We start from the raw sequence: 21521 nt of genomic DNA, 5'->3' as shown, positions 1-21521 counted from the left end.
GGTATCGCTATACTGCCTGATTCACACTTCCTGCTTAGAATCGCTTTTGCTATTCTGGGTCTTTTATTTCTCCAGATGAATTTCATGATTGCTTTTTCTATTTCTGCGAGGAATGCCATTGGGATTTTGATTGGCATTGCATTAAACCTATAGAGTACTTTTGGTAGTATGGCCATTTTAATGATATTAATTCTGCCTATCCATGAACAAGGTATATCTTTCCATCTTCTAAGGTCTTCTTCTATTTCCCTCTTTAGGGTTCTGTAGTTTTCATTGTAAAGGTCTTTCACCTCTTTTGTTAGGTTCCCAAATATTTTTTTTTGAGGATATTATGAATAGGGTGATTGTCCTGATTTCCCTTTCAGAGGGTTTGTCACTGATATACAGGAATGCCTTAGACTTATGTGTGTTGATTTTATATCCTGCCACTTTGCTCAATTCATTTACTAGTTCTAGAAGTTTTTTGGTAGAACCTTTTGGGTCCATAAGGTATAGGATCATGTCTTCTGCAAATAGTGCTAATTTCGATTCTTCTTTTCCTATCTTTATGCCTCTAATTTCTATCATATGTCTTATTGCTCTGGCCAGTGTTTTGAGAACTATGTTGAATAGGAGTGGTAAGAGAGGGTATCCCTGTCTTCTTCCAGATTTTAGAGGGAATGCCTTCAATTTTTCTCCATTTAGAATGATGCTAGCCTGAGGCTTAGCATAAATAGCTTTTACACTGTTGAGGTAAGTTCCTGTTATCCCTAGTTTTTCTAATGTTTTGAACATAAAGGGATGTTGTATTTTGTCGAATGCTTTTCCTGCATCTTTCGAGATGATCATATGGTGCTTATCTTTATGTCTATTGATGTGGTGGATTACATTTATTGATTTCCATATATTGAACCAGCCTTGCATACCAGGGATGAATCCTACTTGATCATGGTGCACGATCTTTTTGATATGTTTTTGTATCCAATTTGCCAGAATTTTATTGAGGATTTTTGCATCGATGTTCATTAGAGATATTGGTCTGTAGTTTTCTTTCTTTGAAGTGTCCTTATCTGGTTTAGTAATCAGGGTGATGTTGGCCTCTTACAATGAATTTGGAAATACTCTCTCTTTTTCTATTTTGTAAAATAGCTTGAAAAGTATTGGTATTATTTCTTCTTTAAAGGTTTTGTAAAACTCTGCTGTATACCCATCCGGTCCTGGGTTTTTCTTGGTTGGTAGTCTTTTGATGGCTTCTTCTATTTCCTCAATTGTTATTGGTCTGTTTATGTTGTGTATATCCTCTTGACTCAATCTGGGCAGATGATATGACTTAAAAAATTTATCGATGCCTTCACTATCTTCTATTTTATTGGTTTATAAGGTTTTGAAATAATTTCTAATTATCATCTGTATTTCTGTAGTGTCTGTTGTGATATTACCTTTTTCATCCTGTATGCTAGTAATTTGAGTTCTCTCTCTTCTTCTCTTTGTTAGCATAAGTAAGGGTCTGTCAATCTTATTTATTTTTTTGAAGAACCGACTTTTAGTTTTGTCAATTTTTTTCAATTATTTCTTTTATTTCAATTTCATTGATTTCAGCTCTGATTTTAATTATGTCTTGCCTTCTACTACATTTGCTGTTGTTTTGCTCTTCTCTTTCAAGGACTTCGAGATGTAGTGTGAGGTTATTTATTTGTTGGTTTTTCCTTTTTTTGAGGAATGAACTCCAAGCATTGAATTTTCCTCTTAGAACTGCTTTCATTGTGTCCCATAGATACTGATACGTTGTGTCTGTGTTTTCATTTATCTCAATGATTTTTTAAATTTCCTCCTTGATGTCTTCTGTAACCCATTGATCATTCAGTAACATATTGTTCATTCTTCAAGTGATGTAGGGTTTTTCCCTTCTTCTTTTATCATTGATTTCCAGTTTTATTCCATTATGAACAGATAAGATGCATGGTATTATCTCTACTCCTTTATAATTGCTAAGAGTTGCCCTATGGCATAATATATGGTCTATTTTTGAGAAGGATCCATGTGCTGCTGAGAAAAAAGTATATCCACATGCTGATGGTTGATATATTCTATATATGTCAGTTAAGTCTATATTATTAATTGTGTTATTGAGTTCTATAGTTTCTTTTTTTGTCAGCTGCATCTTTATTGCTTTAGAAGGCTTGAGGCTCAAGAGCTCTTAGTGGGGCGCGTCCACTTCCTCTTCACCATCACAGGCTTCTGGCTCCTCAGGATGGCACTGGCTCTGCGGATGGCAGCCATATGCAGGTCCGGGCAGTACTTCTTCTTGCGAATCATGTGTCTGATGCTGCTGAGTGTGGCCCGTGCATTCTTATTGATAGTGGTCCAGACATAATTAGTAGCTGGCTTTTACTGGCCGGATTTGTGCTTCATGACCACCACTACGCCTTTGCCGTCAGCCACGGGCTCCACGCCCACAGTCTTGTGGTGAATCAGCCCGTTGTAGCGGAAGGAGTTGAGGGCCTTCAGATTATTGGGCTTGGTGTTGAACGTCTGCTTATTCCTCTTGATCAGGAAGCTGGAGCAGTTCCGCTCGACCATCCACTGCAGGTGCACGAACATGGTGCAGGCTCCTCTCGCTACGACGACCTGAGATGGAAAAAGTCTATAGTTTCTTTATTCAACTTTTGTTTGGAAGATATGTCCAGTGGTGAGAGAGGTGTATTGAAGTCACCCATAATTATTGTGTTGTGGTCAATTTGTCCCTTGAACTTGAGGAGAGTTTGTTTTATGAACATAGCAGCACCATTGTTTGGAGCATATAAATTGATAATTGTTATGCCTTGTTGGTGAATGATTCTCTTTAACAGTATATAGTTTATTCAAAGTATTCAAGTCAATAATTGTAGGACAGAAACACATGATTGTCTCAATAGTTGCAGAAAAAGTATTTGCAGAAGTCAAGAAATGGTTCAGGTTTTAAAAACTGAAGACACTACGAATAGAGGAAATTTACTTAACTCAACATTGTAAAGGCTATATATGACAAACCTAGGACATACAATATTCTGAAGAGGGGAATCTGAATGCACTGTCTTTAAAAACAGGAAAAAAAAAAACAAGGATGCCAACTTTCACCACTCCTATTCAACATACTTATTGAAACTAGGCATAGAATCACGAAAAAAGGTGCAAATAGTTTAAAATTGAAATATCTCTGTTAATGACATGGTTATATATTTAGAAGACCAACGGAATCTTCACCAGAACATTTCCAAAACTAATAAACACATTTAGGTCAAAAAAATCAATTACTTTCCTATACTCCAATAAAAAGATTTGATGAAAAAGAAATTAGGAAACTTATCCCATTAAAAATAACATCTCCTCCCAAAATAAAATATTTGGGAATAAATCTAAGCCAGAAGATGAAAAATCTCTACAATTAAACCTATTGAACACTGAGGATAAAAACTGAAGAGGACCTTAAAAGATAGAATGACCTCTCATATCTTTTGATAGGCAAAATGAATATTATCAATATGGCCATACTACAACAATTAAACAAAACTGAAATAACCAGTCTAAGATACACTGGAAATACAAAAAAAATGAGGAAATAAACCAATATAGAATCAACCAATGGATCAAATATAAAAAATCAAGAGATTCATTAGAAAATATTTTGAAATTAAAAATTAAAACACATCATACATAAAACAATGGGATGCATGGAAAACAATGTTCAAAGTAAAATTAATGTCTAACTCAAATTGTGTTCATTTAAAAAAAAAGAAAATATCAAATAACCTAAATTTACATCTAAGGCAACTATAAAAAGGAGAATAAATTAAACCAGAAGTCAGAAGAGTAAAGGGAATTATAAAAAAAATTAGATCAGAGCTAAATAGAGAAGATAATAACAATGGAGTGAACCAACAAACCAAGGGTTATATTTTTTTATGAAAATATCTGTAAAAAAGGCCAACCTTTTAAAGAGGTTTCAAAATGCTATAATTAATTATTTTACCACAAATTAGATAATATAGATGAAAGGAACAAACTCTTAGAAACATGACCTAGAAAGATTGAATAAAAAGTGGAAAACGGGTACAGAGATAATTTCCAAGATTTAGTAGAAACTTCAAAGTTAGTTCCTCTTTTTTTCAAAATACTCAAGAGTGAAGAATTATTTTCTTAAATATTGTGTATTTGAATTGCACAAGAGGATAAATAGAATTAATAGCTTCTGGTTTATTTACACTATTCTAGAATCTTGCAACTTTTGTTTGGATACAATTAATTCTGAATGCCTAGGGTTTGATTTTACTGAATTATAGCATTTTTCTTGATGCCTCTAATAGATAACAGTATAGCTAGATATAATCTAGATATATTTTTTTTCATGTCTTCAACTGCTCTAGTGGAAAATAAAATATCATATATATTACAGCCTATCTCCATTAGTATGAAAGAATACTGATGGAGAAAAGTGTGAATTATTTACATTTGTAAAAAGTATGCATTAACTTCTGTAAAAAAGGACCCCAGTATGTTTCTTGAGAACTCTGTAGAATGTTCTCAATTGATAAAGTCAGTGGCACATGCCTGTAATTCTAGCAATTCAGGAAGCTGACACAGGAAGATCTCCATTTCAAAGCCAACCTTATAGTGAAACCCTAAGCAATTTAGCAAAATCCTGTCTCAAAATAATAATAATAATATTATTAATATAATAATAATAATAATAATAATATAATAATAATAATAATAATAATAATAATAATAGGCTCGGAATGTAGCTCAGTGGTTAAGCTACTGTCGGTTCAAGCTCTGGTACAAAAAAAATGTTTTTTCTCAGTTGAAATGAAAAGCTTCACATCATTCTTCTATTACTTCCTTAGTATTCCTTTATTTCCAGCATGTGAGTTAATTAATGAAATTTATTTGGGCAATTTTCCACTAGTCTCTCTAAATGAAGGACTTTTCTCCACCTAGCTTCCACACCTTTATCAGCAGGGGAGAAAAGTAGATTTGAGATCTGTGATTAAATCAAACACTGTCCCTTCATAAAGCTCTGTCTGCAAATAATTTATGTCTTTAGACCATCTGGACTAAATTTACCAGGTTGTATATATCCACTTCTATCAGTCAACACAGATATCCACTTCTGTATGTAGAAAAATGAGAGAAAATTGCCCATAGTAAATAATCAAAAATAATTGTTGAATTATTGTGATTACTTCTTCATCAAATACATCTCTATTTACAACAAACAAATCATGTTATATGACACTTGTTTCGTTAAAGAACCAACAGCAAAGGCATCACATGGGAGGAGCTATTTAGAAATGTAGAATCTGAGGCTTTTCATACAATTAATGAATTAGAATCTGCAATTTGATAAATACCACTAAATGATTCATATGAAAATTAAAACTGAGAAGCACAAAGTTATGACATTTTGTTTGGACTTTGTTGAATCAAAGTAAATGATATTATAATTAACATACATGCCAATCAATAGAATAAAGGATACATGAAAGAAAAGAAATAACTCATAAACTAGCCTGACCCAAGAAATACTTGGGGAAAAAATGAAAGCTAGGAAGTGAAAGCATTTATAGTCAATTGGGAAAAACCTAATAATGCAATACTCCTTTCAAAGCTGAACTTAATATAATTTAATTAATTTGCTTTAAATATGTTGTCATTTTGTATTAAGCTATTAAGCCAAAGTCATGCTATTAAGGAGCCTATTTTATTCTTTCTTCAAATAAAATTTTACAAAATGATCAAATGGGTTTTTCACAAGTCCAGGATTAGGTATTACTTCAGTTCAAAGGTATGATTTATGAACAAAAGCAGTAATTATTTTGCTTAAGCAATAGTTGGTTAGAGCAGGTAAATTTTAAAACAAAAGCATACAGGTTTTCCCATTCAAGACATATTCAAGCATTTCAATAATCCAATCAGATATGACTTTAAAAACAATTTTAAAAGCCACAGCATCTCTTTAGATCTTGTTAGAAATGCTGATTATATAGCTCTGGGTGATGGCACATGTCTGTTATTCTAGTGGCTTGGGAGGCTAAGACAGGAGGATCTCAAGTTCAAAGCCTCTGCAGCAAGAGGTGCTAAGCAATTCAGTGAGATGTTGTCTCTAAATAAAATACAAAAGAATAAAAAAGCCTGGGTATGGTGACTCAGTGGTTGAGTGGCCAAAAAAAAAAAAGGAAAGAAAGAAAGAAATTATGATTATAATGACATAACTCAGCATTTATAAACTCTTGGCACTGGATCCAGCAATCCATTCCCTTTTGGTTGGAGAGAGAGAGTGTGTGTGTTTGGTGTGTGTGTGAGAAAATTTCTGTAAAAAAGCAGACTTGAAGGTGACAGCTCAAGTGAGACATTATGGTTATCTTGTGATGTTCAGAATCTTCTACCCTAGGAATCAGTGTCTTTAATTCAAGGTTAAAACTGAAATCTAGACATTTGTTCAGAAATACCAAGAAGCAGCATATTAACCATGTGTGTGCGTATGTGTGTGTATTTAATTTGAGGTGAACACAATACCTTTATTTTATTTTTTATATGGTGCTGAGTATCAAACGCAGTGCCTCATGCATGCTAGATAATAACTATATCACTGAGCCCCAGCCCCAGCCCCGACTCTATACTTTTGCACAGGGTGATCCCAGTGTTAATGTGCTACAACCACAAGTTAATCAGACACGTTGATTCACATCACTGCTCTCCACATCTCCCCCTTTTAATAACTTTGAAGCACAAATGATGTGCTACTACTTGAAGTTGTTAGATTTTACCTCAGGGGATGTAGCATCCTATTGTTGTAAGACAAAAGAGAATTAGTAGCAAACACATAATTACAAAAATGTATGCCAACATCACTGAAGGTCAGAACATTATTTACAAATTCTCCAGAGTCATAAATTATTGATGTGGGTTCCCTTTATCAAATCTACAAGATCTGCACAGAAAAATCTACTACTGCCAGAGACATTATGTCACTCTGGCAAAATACTGGCACACTCCATCCATATAGGAAAAACACCCAATTCTATTGTTGTATGATCAGGACAGTAAGCTATTGGTTGATTCTCCATGGAAAACTCAGTCATGTCATTAAGAAGTCCCATATTTGAAACTGTTTAGAAGCACATTTTTAAATTCCAGGGGCCAGTGATAATGGCTACTCTGGCTTTCCCATATGCTGCTACTCTTAAAAAAACAGCATTTTTCTTCTGGGACTAATATATAGGCTGACACCCATGATAACCTATATAATTAAATCTAATTGAATTAATAGGTATAATACATTTATCTGAAAAACCTCCCATCATTTGAATATCATTATTAAATACTGGAATGATCCTCCAGTCCACAAAGCTGGGTATAATTAAGGTGGATCTGGGAAATAAGTCCAACTGGTTTCTCCATGAACCCTACTTACCTGGTAGCTTAATAAAGCCAGCATAGCCACAAATATGGGGCAACATACTTAGTGCCTCCCTGCTGGTGCACTATATGCTCAGCCCGATACATCAGATTCTTCAGTTGTTTGAATTATGGCTCAAAATCTTTAGTGGTGATGATGAACAGCACACTCAGGTACCCAAATAGGATGAGATGCACCATCTGGGAAGACACAAGCATGGCCTCTACCCCATACTATTAACAGATCTGGTCCACTTTATTTTCTGGTTTGTAAGTCTCTCCATCAACTATACCTGGTGGGCCAGCACCAGTGTGACCTTTAGCATCACAATTTTTAAAAATATTTTTTAAAAGTTTGAGCTGATTCAAACAATTTTGTGGGTTTCTATCTCCCCCTTTTTATATTTTAGTTATAATTTAAGGGACAAGTGCAACTGCCCTATAATGGCTTGGCCTTGGGTATTATAAGGAATACCAGATCAGTTATCAATATGATATTGATTACAAAACTGTTGAAAAGAAGAACTGGTTAAACAGGAACATTATCAGTTTTAATACGTAGAGGATGACCCAGCACTTTAAAATTAGCTAAATAATGGGAAATGACTTGATTTGTACTATTTACTTGGCCAGTATAAGTAGCATAAGTCATCTGTCAGGCAAGTAAGGATTATCAAAGCCAATACTGCTTTTAAACTAAAAAGGACACCACAATAAAAGAAGGCTCAGTTCCTACCAATTGTATGACTTGACTTTTGTTTTTAGTAATAAGCTGAGTAATGGAACCATAAAATGGGGTCAGTATAAGTACTGAAAGTAAGCCTTACTTCTTGTCTGTCTTATAGGTGATGGCTTTATTATGTCAAATTAACTCAGGTTTTATGTTATAATTTACTTTGTAAGGCATTAACATACAACAATTGTAAGGTTTTTAAGGAAAATTCAAAAATTAACAAGAGACAAAACATATTTAGTTTGCAAAATAGCTTGTACAATATCCATGAATCAAGAAGCGTAATTTTTTATAATCCCCAATCTTTATTTATCTATATATTTTCTGATTATTTAAATATCACAGTAATAACAAAAAACTGTCTTTTGAAATTAGCTTTAAATAGACTTGAGTGGTTATCTTAACATGGAATAAGGTGAGAGGCATAGTCTTAATTTAGGTGAGGTGGCCTCTTTACAAATCTTAGGTAAGCTTTATTTTTTAAACTAATGTTAGTGTCTTTAAAATATTATTTTTATAAAGTTTTATATTTTTTGAGTCTATATAAATCAGTTAATATAATTAAATATCACACTTTAAACATGAATCAAACAAGTTAAGATTGCTTTTAAATATTTTTTGTGGGAAAGTAGAAAAATGTCTTTATATCCCATTGTTAAACTGTTAAAAAAACAAAAAACAAAAAACAAAAGCAAGCTCTTCCTATTGTCTTTTAAAATGTATTAGAATTTCCATTTTGGTGTAAAGAGTAACACAGAATTTTATAACTAATGACAGATTATTTTTATTTAATTATAAAATGTTAAATGACAAATAATTTTTCAATTAAATTTCTTATTTTTATATAAGTTTGTAAGCGATCACTTTTAAGGAGAACTTTAGTTTGGAGCACACCAGCTTGGTAAAATATTCTCCAAAACTTATATTTCAAAGGCTGTATATGAATGCTGTTAGAATACAAAGAAGCTAATAACAGCACAACAATTAGATTTATGTTCTTAACAAAGTTTAGTTTTTAAAGAAAAATTTAGAACCTAGAATGTAGTGTGTACTTTAGAATAACAGTTGTTATTTAACCAGAGATACACAAATAATAATTCATTTAAAACTAGTTTGTCTTAATAATAAAACTTATTTGATACCAGAAATTATCTTGATATAAAGAGTGATTAATGTTTAAAGAAATCCTTATTATTTTAACATTTAGATGGTTAAAATTTACTTTATATTAGTACATTTATATTTGACTTATGTCTGGGGAAAGCATCAGTTCCACTTTTCTCTCTGAGACTTTTTTAGAAAGCTTAATTAACCATGGGTCCCTACATTTTGCATTTGAAATAACTGTCCTACTGTCTAAGAGTCTGTTTTCTTTTGAAATGTAACAGATATCCATGAAAAGAACTTTTTTTTTTAATCTGTTTTTTACATGTGTTTTCCATGCCAGAAACCTGCACAAGGCCAGCCTTGAAGATAAGGAACTTTAAAAGACAAAAAAGCCTTAAACAAATTTAGCTGGTTATGTTAATCATATATAACCAATTTATTCACTTACAAACCTTTTGAAATATATCCTCCACAATATTATTACTTATTAAGATTTTTACAACACTTTATTTTACTAGATGAAAGATTTTTTATCCAAAAACAGTTTTTATTATTTATATAAAAATATATTTCTATATGTAAAACCCTTTTATCAAATTTTTTAGCCATTGATACATTTTTAAATTTTTATTTAGAAATAATCTTTGTCAAAATTTTCAATTTGGACAAACTAGTCCACTTTAATTGGATTAATTATTATTTTTTTATTTCTTTAACTGAAACCTGACTAAATCCTTTTACACTCATTTTCTTGTTGCTGTTGTTATAATTAGCTACACATGACAGTGGAATTCATTTTGACACATTGTACACAAATGGAGCAAAGTTTCTCCTTCCTCTGGCTGAACATGGTACAGAGTCACACCAGTAGTGTAATCATTCAAGTACATAGTTTAATAGTATTCATCTCATTCCACCATCCTTTCCATACCCACACTCTCTTTCCTCACCTCATTTACTTCTCCACAATCCAAATTTCCTTCATTCTTCACTACACCAACTCCCATTATGGATCAGCATCTGCTTATCAGAGAAAACATTCAGGCTTTGTTTTATGGGGTTCGGCTTATTTCTCTTAGCATGATATTCTCCAATCCCATCCATTTAGCTGAAAATGAAATAATTTATTCTTCTTATGGCTGAGTAATATTGTGTGTGTGTATATATAGAGAGATATATAGATATAGATATAGATATATAGATATCTATATCAATATATCTATATCTATATCTGTATCTATCTATATCTATCTATATATCTATATCTATCCCAAATTTTCTTCATCCATTCATCTGTAGAAGGACATCTGTGTTGGTTCCATAGCTTAGGTATTGTAAATTGAGTTGCTATAAACAATGATGTGGCTGTGTAACTGTAATATGCTGATTTTAATTAGTTTGGGTATAATATAAATCACACCTGACAGAATCTTAACTCCCAGTAATTCTATTTTTAATGAAGACACAGAAATGAAGCAACCTCAAACCTTTCCTATTTACCAATTTATGAAAACCCATATAATGTTTAAATATATTTCAGTTAAAATGCTTGATTTTAAATTTAGTAGTTGATGTTTTAGCACTTTAACTTTGTGCCAAAATCATATGTCTCCTTTAACAATCATGTTCATTAAAATTAATCGCATTTATGTTAAATCGAATTTACTCATTTTTAATTATAAAAATGAAGATATCAAGTAAATATATAGTTAACAGTATTAAGTATCCCTTTTGTATTGAAAATATAATCTTAGGACCAATGGATATAACATCCTAGATATTTTATAGAAACCAACACGTTACTAATTGATCAGCTAGAAAATTAGTGAGTTAGTAATTTTAAAATTATCTTTATTTTTATCTGTTACTCAATCCCAACTGAACCTTTTTTGAAATCACATAAACTAAAAATATTTGAATCCATTTTTATTGAAGTTGTAATTTATAAATGCTCATTTATCTATGTCAAGTTTGATACCACATACATAATATATAGCCACAAGCACATATGTAGATACAACTACACAATACACAGGTGTGCACATATACAAAAAACAGGAAATAAAGATTTTGTAACTTTTTGCAAGTGGAGCTCCATAAGTAGAAAACAATGTTATAGATGTTTATTAAAGTCTCTATTAGATTTAGATTGTTAGAAATTAAAAATAAAGCCTATCAGATTTTTTAAATAATAATGTAAATATGTAACCAGCTTATACAGTTGAAAATGCCAGATCTAAGGTTGGGGATGTGGCTCAAGTGGTAGCGTGCTCGCCTGGCATGCATAAGGCACTGGGTTCAATCCTCAGCACCACATAAAAATAAAATAAAGATATTGTGTCCACCTAAAATAAACTAAAAAGTAAATATTTAAAAAAAAGAAAGTGCCAGGTCTAAAATCTAATAGCTGTGGTGGACACTTTAAACAAACATTCAGATATGTGACCATTTGTCCTTGATGGCAATCAGATCCACACGCCCCCCCCCCAACATCACCATGTCTATATCCTTTTTTTAGGATGTAGTAAAAAGCATTTTTGTAAATGTATTTGAGAGTTAACCCTGGAAGAATTGGTCTCTGAACAAAGACATTGTGTAAAAACCTATAGAGTTAGGTAAAATAATACTGATCAGAAAAATTCAGGATTGAAAGATTAAATGTTAATTCTCCATAAAACTATAAGCTCAAAAATATAGAATTCTAAATAACAGGAGTTCTAGAAAACAATTACATGTCCACTATATATTACTAAAAGAGCTTGTAGAACATCTTTATCAAATCAAAGTGCACTTTTAGCTTAGGTTAAAGTCAGTTCATTCAATTTTTCTCTTTTTGTTCTATTGCACTTAGGGAGGAACTTGTTAAGAAAAAAAGCTTGGCAGAGAGCCAGATGTAGACAAGATAGCTAATATAGCCAAAGCACCTTGAATTTAAAAGGGACACACTTTTCCTTTTGTCCAAAATGGCTTTTCATAAGCCTTGCAAATCTTGCAAGATTTTCTGAAAGCTTGGTGCTATAGTCTATGTTTTCTTCTGGAAAACCTATTGTAGTGGTGATAACATTGATGATCTGGTACTTGTAATGTTAATTTTGTCCCAGTTCTCCTCTCTCCACCTCTAATTTTTGTTTACTCTCAAGAGGCAAGGACTCTAGTGGGGAAAGGAGATACAGTGTCAGCTAAGCACTTGGTGTTAACTGTTTACAATATTTAACAGTGTTTTTATAACTAAGAATTATGTCAGAATCCAACCAATTACACTTTTATGAGATGGATTGAGACAATCTCATACCAAGGACCACAAAGTGAAAATATACAAGGGGATCTTTTTCTGGTCCCTTGACTGTATATATAGCCAGCAGTTGTTTACCAAGTTTTTTCCATATCTCTACATTTACCACTCCCTCTTTAGGAAACCACTTGTTAGTTTTAGTAACACATTTTAAAAATTGTGACAACTTTCCCTGTCTTGATTTAAGCAAAATCTTAAGCAAAGCAATAACAAAATATTTTCTTTGGATCTTGTATGTCCCATATTTTACATCTGACTATATGCTTGAACTTCCTGCCTTTATTTAAATTAAGCATCCTCCAGGAGTATCACCTGTAATCTTAAAAGAGAAGTTCTCCTATGTTCTGGTCCCTACAGTTATCAACTGTTTCAACCTGTATGACTGTTAATTCAGAAACGTGCCAGGGGCCATAGGAGATTAAGAAAAGCAAGAAAACATTTAGAGAGAAAGGTTGGATCAGGTGAATATTGTCCTCTGATCGAGGAACAGTGACCCAGAGCTGGCTCCACACATTTATTATATAGGCTTTATCATCAAAAGGTTATTTGTGAGAATGTTTCTGGAATGGAAGCTGACTTCAATGTCACAGCTCAGATGAAACATTATAGTTATCATGCTAGGTTCAGAATCTTCTACTCCTAGGAATCAATGTCTGTAATTCAAGGATGAAAATGAAATCTCTGGACGTTTGCCCAGAGAGACTAGGGCTGGCATGTCATAGCAATTGGGGAGTGTTAATCCTGTACTTTTAAACAGGAGAATCCCTATGTTAGCATGCCAGAATCACAAGTATATCAGACACCTTGATTCACATTGTCACTCCTCACAAGTTCACTTCTTTAAATTGACACCCAATCATATATATATATATATATTTTAATTATGCTTACGGACTGTGGCTGTGGCTCAAGCAGTAGCACACTTGCCTGGCATGCATGAGGCATTGGGTTCTATTCTCAGCACCACATATAAATAAATGAATAAATAAAGGTCTACCAACAACTTAAAATATTTTTAAAAATTATACTTAATCTCCAAACACAATGACAAAGACATAGTTTCACTGAACATTATAGAACTATCTTTCATAAAACCACACACTAATGTATTTCCGAGAATGGGAAGCAATTTTTTGAGCAATGCTTAATCTTCTGGTATCCCACAACTTAAATATTAAAATGTAGATTTAACATCACTTTAAGTACTGATATTAAGTCAGTCAATATTTGTAATGTTACATGATAAAGAAATAAGTGAAGGGAGCCAACAAACATATCTGATTATATATTTATGCACATATTTTTATTGGTTCTTTTTAGATGTAAATATTCCTAACAAATAATAAATAAATATTTGTGACAATGTCAATCCACATTTCTATAACTGGTCATGTGGTCATAGTTGCTATTTATAACCACTTTCCTCTACAAATCATTCTGCATTCCCTTTTCCTTCAGCAAGCACTTCAGAATATATTCATTCTTTACCTGGTGAGGTGACCAACACTTGCATTCCTAAAGGATCTAAAGCATTTGTCTTCCCACCAAGATTGGGTTGTTGGAGTTTTCCATTAAACTTAAAACCAGGACATGACAATACTAAAAGATACATTAAAGAATCTCCTGCATTCCAGGCATATTCTTCCTTAATTCCACCACACAATGTAGTAATAATCCAATCCCCCCATTGATAATCAGGACCCATGACCCCTGGCAACATCATAAGTCCTTTTTTAGCCTGTTGACTCAGAAGCATGAAGAGCCTGAAATGTCCAGAGGAAAGTCAAAACTTCAGTTCAAAGAATTATTGTTGTGTCTTCTATAGAAGTATTCTTCCACCTGGAACTGTGATTTCTAGGCTATAAGAAAACAAGGTCATGATGACAAGAAGCAAAATTTTTTCTAGTAGGTCAGTAGGAATGATGCTAAATGATATTATTTTCATTTCCACCCCTTGATTTCTAGACCATTAATACTAAATATAGAAAATAAAATGGTAACACATAGTGGATGCTGATTCAGAGAATATTCTGCCTTCTGGAGAACTTTAAATGTATTGCCACCTAGTTGGTGCTTTAAGTATATCTTCAAAAGGTGATTCCACCATCCTATCAAACCAACTGCTTCAGTAGGATGAGAAATATGGCAAAACCACTAAATCCCATGACTTAGATGCCATTACAATTCTAGTTAGGCTATGAAGTAAGTTTTTTGATCAGAAATAATGTCATGTGGAATGTCATGATGGTGGATGAGGCATTCTGTAAGTCCATGGATGGTAGTTCTGGCAGAAGTATCATGAGTAGGGAAGGAAAATACATACCCAGAATAAGTGTCCATTCCAATAAGGATGAAATGCTGCCCCTTGCATGATGGAAATTTTCCAATATTGTCAACTTGTCACCAGGTTGTGGGCAATCACCCCAGGAAATGTTTCATATCAGGGGCTTAGTTTTTGTCTGCTGCTGGAAGATTGGACACTCAGCTTTTCTGAGCCCATGCATTAATCCCATTGTTGTCACCATAGCTGTTTTTTTTTATGAACCCATTTGTCAATGAGAGGGATAGCTAGGGAAAGAAACTGATTGCTATTTATGGATAGAGTCATCCTATGCACTTGATTATTTAAGTCTTCTGCTTTTGGTAATGATTTACATGGGACATAAATACCTTACATGCTTTGCCCATTATGAGAGATCTATCCACATAACTCTTCTTCAAATGGCTTTTTCAACAATTTTCCATTCATGTTCTTTCCAGGTCTCTGATCATCCAGCAAAACCATTTGCTAGAGTACATACAGTCACATCTGACCACTTTTTCTTCCAACTAAGTGCACTGACCAAAGTCCTGCCTACTGTGAAAATTTCTTTTCACCTCTTCCCTCAGGGATGTTCCAGAAAAGGGCAATAGTTCCAGAGCTGTCCACTTTGGGGTGATAAGTGTGTATTATACATAACCTTCTGTAAACAATGGCCCAAGATTTTTCCCTCTCTGTTAACTGATCATAGGGAACACCCCATCAGACTATAGGTTCACACAGAGGGGCAAATATCATTATGGCAAGAGTAGAACCATGGGCATTTGCACTATGCCTTCATATAATTTACTTATGTCTACAGGATTTACCTGGGCCCAATCAAAAGTACCACTTAAACTTGAAGGTGGAATGTTGTTGTGTACATTCAACTTTATTGTTCAGTGTATGAGATAGCACCCAGTTCATGATGTGCAACTCAGATTGTAACTTCATGGGCCTCGATCAGTCATTTAGTTTCCACTGAATCCTAGTAGCAGACCAAGATTCATTTCTCAAAATGAAAGTAGTCTGCAAATGGTGGAAGAACCTTTTCCAAAATCCCAAGGGCTTCCTTTGTAATTTTCACAGGGAGCCTGACAAAATTTCCAGGCAGCATCTGTATCTGTCACTGACACTGGTTCTGCTGGTTCACATGGTTCAAGTGACAGTCACCTTCACACGAGCCTGGACTTTGTTAGCAGAGCCTTCTTTTATTCTGGGATCACCTCAAAAGTAACATCTTTTGAAGTCACTTGGTATATTGGGTAGAGTTACACACCCAAGTGAGAAATGAGCCTTCTCCAAAATTCAAATAGACCCACCAGATATTGTGGTTTTCTTTTCATTAGTAGGAGGAACTATGTTCAACAACTTATATTTTACCTTAGATGTGATATCTTGTCAAGTCCCAAACCACTGGACTTCCAGAAATTTTACTGAATTTTTCTTGAATTTTAGGATTATTTATTTCCCAGTCCCTCTATGCAAATGTTGCATTAGTAAGTTAAGAGTCATTTCTATCTCTTGCTCAGTTGGTCCAATCAGGATAATTATATTAATGTAATGAATAAGTGTGATATCATATGGAAAGGAAAGATCTTTACAAATAAATCTATAGCATAGATCTGGAGACTACATATACCCTTGAGGAATGACAGTGAAGTTATATTGCTGAAACCAAATTGTTTCTGGTGGGCCTTGTAATTAGGCATGGCAAAAAAAGAAGTTATCAGGAGGTGTGTTAGCCTGATCAAGCAAATAAACCAGCAGTGAATTTGAGTCACCATCTGATTATGTTGTTATAATCCAGCCATCACTCTCCAAGATCCATTCATCTTCAAAGAGATAACTTGTATGGCAATGTGGTCGGCACCACTCTCACCCTCTCCCAATTTTTTTTCATGTTCTTAATGTGGTAGGCACCACTCTCACCCTCTCCCAATTTTTTTTCATGCTCTTTTCTTTTTCATGTTCTAATATCTGAAATCCCTCCATGTATTAGACCAATTGGTGAAAGCTTCATTAATCACCTGATCTCCATAAGCTCCTACTTTGATAGGAAGACCACAGTGACATCTTATATCTCCCAGAATTGATGTCAATTCAGAGTCTTTGTCTACTAGTCATCAAAAATCTGAACATTGGGCTGGGGATGTGGCTCAAGTGGTAGCGCGCTCGCATGGCATGCGTGCGGCCCGGGTTCGATCCTCAGCACCACATACCAACAAAGATGTTGTGTCCGCCAAGAACTAAAAAATAAATATTAAAAATTCTCTCTCTCTCTCTCTCACTCTCTCTTGTCTCTCACTCTCTCTTTAAAAAAAAAATCTGAACATTGCCTTTTCCTGATGTGTATTTAATCTGGTAGAAAGCTGTAGGTCCCTTTCTGGAATGATGGGGAAAGATTAACAGTAAAACTTTTTGATACTATACAAAGATTCTTCTTGAAGGAGTCCTGACCTCTTAATTCAAGGGGTTATTGTTCTGTAAACCAGTTCACGTCTAGAAATTGGTTAAGATGTCATGATTCTCTGCTGTTATAATCCAAGGCATGATTCTGTGTATTTGCCATGAAAATTTTCTGCTTATATAGATCAAGTAAGAATTTGGTGGGTTTTCCATCTATTTGGTTTCTGTAAGTAGCATGATTTATTTTCGAACACCACAAATCTATGAGACAGAACATTCTATCCACTGCTTCTCCTTTGTTCCTCATTGTAAGTATGACCACCTGACCTTTGGCTGCTGAGTGCTGTCAACTGGTTTCTATCAGTCTGTGATCCAATTATTCCCATTGCATTTAAGTTTTCCAATAGATTTATTGTGGCTTCCACTGTAAGTTCTGACATATCAAGAAGAGGAATTGCAGTACTCTTCAAGGATGCTGGTGCTCCTCTCACAAATCTATGCTTGAAATTGGTTAAGGCGTCATGATTTTCTGCTGAACTGACAAAGGGTACATCTTCTGGACCCTATCAGTGAGAAGAAGTCACAGATTGCAAATATACTACAGCATTGCAATCTTTCTGAACCTATGAATCTCATCATCAACAACAACAACAAGAAAAAAACAAAACAAAACAAAACAAAACAAAAGGGGATTCCAGGTATTTCCAGCTCGTTCATAGTAGGATATGTTTTGACTCGTATTTTTAGTCAATTAACCAAACATACTATTAGTACTTTTTAAAATAACTGAGCTGCTGTATTGAATACAGAATCTCTACTTAATGAGCCCATGTAAATAAACTCAAACTGGCCTAATTTTATGTTTCTTCCATGATTATATTATGCCCTTATAATTCATTTCCATATATGGTCAATTGACAAGAGTTTTTGAATTAGAAAACTAAAGAAGTTCCTTTGGAGTGTCACTCACTTTCTGGTGAGTCACAGTGTGAGCCTCACCTCTAGAAGCTTCTTTGGAGGTGGATCTAGTAGTAGGTCTAGAGACATTGGTGGGTGATGAGTGTGGGTCCTGAAGTGGTTGGAAACACCAATATCTGTAAGAGTGGCAGGGGGGCGGGGGAGATGCCCCTGCTACTGGTGCTAAGGGTTGTGAGGCTAACTCTTAGGCAAAATAAATTCCTCTGAATGTTGGAATGCAATGTCCCCAGATCAAGTTTCAGTGTCTTCTCAGTATCTTCTTCATACTTATCAAGAACCCAAGGAAAGGATTTGTTTAGTTCATAGATGGTAATAGTTGCCATAATCCTTGGTTCATTGGTGGGGTCAAAGAGGTGTTGTTTGGATGGTATAAAAATCACACATAATGGGCTGGGGATGTGGCTCAAGCTGTAGCGTGCTCGCCTGGCATGCATGCGGCCCGGGTTCGATCCTCAGCACCACATACCAACAAAGATGTTATGTCTGCCGAGAACTAAAAAATAAATATTAAAAATTCTCTCTCTCTCTCTCTCTCTCTCTCTCTCTCTCTCTCTCTCTTTCTCTCTCTCTCTCCTCTCTCACTCTATCTTTAAAAAAAATAAGAAAAATTACACATAATAATAGCCTAAGAAAGAGCATTACCCAAAATAGACAAAATTATAAAATGTATATTCTTCTCCAAAGAGTACTTTTCCATTTCACTGGTATAGAAATCCAGGATGTCAACTTATAAGAGATGGGTCATATATGATGATTGCTTTTGCAGTATACTCTCAGTGTGTGCTTATTGATATGCTTGAAGGATGGGTCTCTCATTGTGCCAGACCACTTGTATTCTGTAACATTGCCTCCTAAGCACGACTGTTACACACTCTTTACAAGCCTTGAAATCTTGCATTGCCTTCACTTCCTAATGGATTAATTACTTTCAGGCATACTTTTACAAAATAGAGATGTGTGGTCTATATTAAAGAATTGTTCTGCAAGGAATTTCACTCCACAATCAGTTTTCCTATAATTAAAATAAAACTCTTCAGCTGCCTTCAGCACTTTCAAACTCATGACTCACTTTTTTTATGTCATGAAAGTAATTCTTGAATCATTTCAGCCATTCAGAGATAGCAGTAAACTCAACAGAATAGTTAGTTCTAGCTTTATCTTCTAATGTAAAAAACTTTATACTCTCAGCATGACCATGAACATCATGGTGCTGAAAGGGACATAATTCTTTGTCTGATCTTTAATCCATGTTCTTAGAAGTTTATTTCTATCTGATATCTTCCCATTTTATATTTTTGTTTGTTTCACTGCCTGTGTAACCTATCTTCTGCCAATTTCTATCACTTTGCTCTTGTCCTACAAAATCTTAGCTGTGATCAAATGGGACATGCCTGACTGGTAAGCAATACCCATCAATGATTTTCCATCTAAATGGTTCTAAATCATTTTCACTTGGCTTTTAGTTCAGTCACTAGATGTAGATACTTACTGGCAACATCAGCAGTAGATTTCATATGCTCAGGGATCAAGGGGGAAAATGAGATTAAATTAAGTATGAGGGAAAATAATACAATTAAGATATTCAGCAAATAAGATGTATAAAGAATAAAACATTCTGCAGGAATAACAGTACACACCTTTATAGTAAGCTATTTTTGAAAGTGTAATAAGTATTCTCTAAAATAATGATAATATATAGTATATTAATCCATAAGTCAGTTTCATAGTTATTTTTATCATTATCAAATATTATTGTACAAATTTATGTTTTAAAATTTATATGAATGGCAGTGAAGTGGGTTTTTTTTTCCTTTTTTTACAGTGGTATAAAATTAACTTTAAAAACCTCAATTGGTGCACTATCTTAAATAAACAAATATCCAGACATCCTAATGGTTAAATCATTATTAGTCCATCACCAATATTAGATTATACTTTTTTATGAAGCAAATATCAGTAGTCATTATCTTTTGTGTTTCCTAGTTGTTTCTGAAGAATTTTTAGAGTATTTTTCTCCACCAATCTCTGATTTGTTGCTATTATTTTCTTTCCTGACAATGACTCTCAGAGCATCCATATTTGGCTGGGTATAACTGACTTCATTTGTTATCCATTGCCATATACCTTTATTATGTTTTCAAACGTAAAGTAGTACTTATCATTTGGCTATTTCTCCTAACAGAAAAATTTTATCTCTTTAAAAGTATTTTGAACCCATAAAATTTAGTTAAGAACATTTATCAAGTTTTTATTTTATACTTTCTATAAGGAAAGAGGTCTAAACAAGACAAATACATATTAAAGAATTAAAGAATGACTGAAAGAAAATGGTAGAACATTATACCCTTCAAAGAGCAAGTTGATAATTAGTTTGGCAGATAAGTAGCTTTTATAAAGTTCTTAATATTACTTAATGCTGTGATCTTATTATTGTTTTTCCAAAATTAATAAGTTAGCATACTGGAAATTAATATGTGATATGATAATACTAAGACATGAAGCTTTTAGAAAGTGATTGAAACATGAGGTTTTCATACTCAGAAATGTTACTAATATTCTTAAAAGAGTCTCAGAGACTCTCTCTTGCCCCTTCTAACATGAATATGCCATAAAAATATGCTATCTTGGAAGCAGAAATAAAATCCTCAACAGATATAAAATCTAATGAAACTGTGATCTTGAACTTCCCAGCTTCCATAATAGGAAAAATAAATTTCTTTATTTATAAATCACCCAGTGAAAGGCATTTTGTTGTTGCAATCTGGATGGACTAAAGTAATTATGTCCATCATTACACTGGAAAATTTTAACAACTAGTTAGGATAAAGGATTAGGAGTCAATGCTAAAAAACCATGTTTCATAGATTTCACTAATTTAAGTGATATAAATATTCCAACCATGACTGATTTCAAGCTATGAACATAAAAGAACTAAACACAGAATTAAACACCTCTTTCTGTTAAAAGCTAGATACAAGATTCTATCACATACCTTGCACAAAATTTTTATTAAAATGGTTAATTTGTACCCTGAGAGTTGTTATGAATTATGTCACACACAAATGTTCCTTTCCAACCAGATTGGGGTACTTTTTTTCCTTATCAGCCCTATAATACAAGATATGTTAATACAACAATTAATTTAATTCTGAATTGCTCAGGGGCCTACATAAAGTAATATGAGAAAAGACAAAATTTGTTTTCATATACACATGCATATGCATATGCATGAAAATACTCAGTGACCAGTAACTTGCTACTAGCCAGAAGTTGTCTTATATACCAAA

At 33.6% G+C, this 21521-nt stretch overlaps 1 pseudogene; it reads right to left on the bottom strand.

Moving 5' to 3' along the window:
• Positions 1 to 2118: 2118 nt before the first annotated feature.
• Positions 2119 to 2607, bottom strand: LOC101973514 (large ribosomal subunit protein eL28 pseudogene; annotated as a pseudogene).
• Between the last annotated feature and the right edge of the window lie 18914 nt (positions 2608 to 21521).

Source organism: Ictidomys tridecemlineatus, chromosome X (assembly GCF_052094955.1).
Source record: "Ictidomys tridecemlineatus isolate mIctTri1 chromosome X, mIctTri1.hap1, whole genome shotgun sequence".
NCBI lineage: Eukaryota > Metazoa > Chordata > Mammalia > Rodentia > Sciuridae > Ictidomys > Ictidomys tridecemlineatus.
This window is presented reverse-complemented; position numbering and strand designations above follow the sequence as displayed.